The sequence below is a fragment of the Ranitomeya variabilis genome, chromosome 4 (assembly GCF_051348905.1).
Source record: "Ranitomeya variabilis isolate aRanVar5 chromosome 4, aRanVar5.hap1, whole genome shotgun sequence".
Classification (NCBI taxonomy): Eukaryota; Metazoa; Chordata; class Amphibia; order Anura; family Dendrobatidae; genus Ranitomeya; species Ranitomeya variabilis.
In genome coordinates this window covers 392,821,811-392,825,180 of record NC_135235.1, presented here as the reverse complement: position 1 = coordinate 392,825,180, position 3,370 = coordinate 392,821,811, and positions in this window count along the sequence as shown.

Below are 3,370 nucleotides of genomic sequence, written 5' to 3'. Positions count from 1 at the left end.
CTGCATACTCCCCTCCGCTCACACAGGGTTAATGCCGGCCGTAACGGACCGCGTTATGCCGCGGGTAACGCACTCCGTTACCGCTGCCATTAACCTTGTGTGAGCAGCCTATGCAGCGCCAATAGTAAAAACATCTAATGTTAAAAATAATTAAAAAAATAAAAAACTATTATATACTCACCTACGCCGCCTTTCCCGCTCCTCGCTATGCAACCGCCACGTTCCGGTGGCACGGATCGTGTGGCAGAAGGACCTGCCGTGACGTCACGGTCATGTGACCGCGACGTCATCACAAGTCCTGCGCGCCTGCGCGGAAAGGACCTGCCATGACGTCACAGTCATGTGACTGCTACACGGTCATGTGACCGCAACGTCATGACAGGTCCTGCACGACAAGGACCTGCCGTGACGTCACGGTCATGTGACCGCGTCACGGTCACGTGACCGCGACATCATCACACCCTGGGACCGGAAGATGCCGCCTGCACCCCACACAGGCAACAGAGCTACAACGCGCCTGCGGAAGGTGAGTAGTATATGTTTATTTTTATTTTTTTAACCTGTGTCATACGTGGATGGGCAATATGCTACATAGCTGGGCAATATACTACCTGTGTCATACGTGGCTGGGCAATATACTACATAGCTGGGCAATATACTACATGGGCTGTGCAATATACTACGTGGCTCTGTGCTGTATACTACGTCACTGGGCAATATACTACATAGCTGGGCAATATACTACATGGGCTGTGCAATATACTACGTGGCTCTGTGCTGTATACTACGTCACTGGGCAATATACTACGTGGCTGGGCAATATACTACGTGGGCTGTGCAATATACTACGTGGCTGGGCAATATACTACGTGGCTGGGCAATATACTACGTGGGCTGTGCAATATACTACGTGGCTGGGCAATATACTACGTGGCTGGGCAATATACTACGTGGGCTGTGCAATATACTACGTGGCTGGGCAATATACTACGTAACTGGGCAATATACTACGTGGCTCTGTGCTGTATACTACATCACTGGGCAATATACTACATAACTGGGCAATATACTATGTGGCTTTGCTGTATACTACGCCACTGGGCAATATACTACGTGGCTCTGTGCTGTATACTACGTCACTGGCAATATACTACGTAACTGGGCAATATACTATGTGGCTCTGCTGTATACTACGTGGCTGGGCAATATACTACGTGGCTGGGCAATATACTACGTCACTGGGCAATATACTACGTCACTGGGCAATATACTACGTCGCTGGGCAATATACTACGTAACTGGGCAATATACTACGTGGCTGGGCAATATACTACGTGGCTGGGCAATATACTACGTGGCTGGGCAATATAGTACATTTTCATACATATTCTAGAATACCCAATGCGTTAGAATCGGGCCACCATCTAGTTATTGGATAAAGCATTGTGTAACCTAAGGGTATGTTTCCACGTTCAGGCAGCGTCCAGATGTTACAGCATAGTGGAGGGGATTTCATGAAATCCCGTCTCCACTATGCATTAAAAGACACATGCGGCAGACCCGCGAAAACGGACATGCGGCGCATCTTTTAAGAACGCATGTGCTTACATTGCTGAAACAACGCAACAACAACGCAGGTGACCTGTCAGTGACCTCAGGTGCAGATTTGGTCAGGATTTTACCTGCATAAAATCTTGACCAAATCCAGAGGCAATCCTGAACGTGGACACATACCCTAAGGCCGGCCTCACACTCAGCGTATGTAAATACGGTCCGTTTTTTACGGCCGTAATACTCAGAAAAGTCCCCAAAATAGTGGTCCGTATGTCATACGTAGGCAGGGTGTGTCAGCGTATTTTGCGCATGGCATCCTCTGTATGTAATCCATATGGCATCCGTACTGCGATATTTTCTCGCAGGCTTGCAAATGTTCGGTAAAACATATATACAGTATATATATATATATATATATATATATATATATATATATATATATATAATACCCAAAAATTGGAACAGCACAACTCCTATACTTAGCTTCAGGTGCAATGCCCATAGACCACCCGTCCACCGGTCGTCTCCAATCAATATTCTGACAAAGCAGGCAGCACTCCAGTTTCCAAAAATATGCAGGACTTTAATGAACCCACATGTCTCAGCAACGTTTCGGCTCAACTGAGCCTTTCTCAAGCCGAGTGCTTTAGCACAGCTCCTGCCTGTAAAATGATTTAACCCCTTCAGATGGATTTACTTCGTGGGACGTGACAGATCATCTGAAGGTATGTATATTGTTGGTTTATTATTTTTCAGAGCGAGGGTCTTCAGGTGGATTGAGAGAGCAATAAAATATTAAAACAACCTGTGTGTTTATTTCATTAAAATACTTTTTATTAATGTGTGTGTGTGTTTTTTTAACCCTTTCATACAATTGGATTAATAATGGATAGGTGTCATAATTGACGCCTCTCCATTATTAATCTGGCTTAATGTCACCTTACAATAGCAAGGTGGCATTAACCCTTCATTACCCCATATCCCACAGCTACACGGGAATGGGAAGAGAGTGGCCAAGTGCCAGAATAGGCGCATCTTCCAGATGTGCCTTTTCTGGGGTGGCTGGGGGCAGATGTTTGTAGCCAGGGGGGGCCAATAACCATGGACCCTCTCCTGGCTATTAATATCTGCCCTCAGTCACTGGCTTTACCATTCTGGTGGAGAAAATTGCGCGGGAGCCCACGCCAATTTTTTCCGCCATTTAACCCTTTATTTTAGCAGCTACAGCGCCCAAATTTTGCACATACACACTACTAACAGTAGTGTGGAATATGCAAAAAAAAGGGATATGAGATGGTTTACTGTGTGTAAACCATGTCTCACATCATGTTGGGTTTGGGAAGGAGAAATGAAAAGCCGGCAATTGAATTATCGGCTTTTCTATAGAACAGCGCTGCGTATTTCTCACAAGTCACACGCATGGTCCGTGTGGAATCCGTATTTTTCTCGCCCCCATAGACTTTCATTGGCAATTTTTTTGCGCAATACGGTGACAAACGCAGCAAGCTGCGATTTTCTACGGCCGTACAAGACCGTATATTACGGATGCGTAATATACGGCAGATAGGAGCTGGGCCATAGAGATTCATTGGGCCGTGTGTTATGCGTATTTTACGGACGTAGTTTATGCGCTCATACGTCCGTAAAACTCGCTAGTGTGAGGCCGGCCTAAGAGCTTCAAGCCCAGAGCCAGCTGACGGGGCGCACCCAAGGAGCCGCCTTACAAATCCTTGGTATCGGGAGGATATCCCAGGCTTCACCCGCTGTAGAAATACGAACAGTACGATGGATTGAAAATCACTTTTCCGCCCCCTAA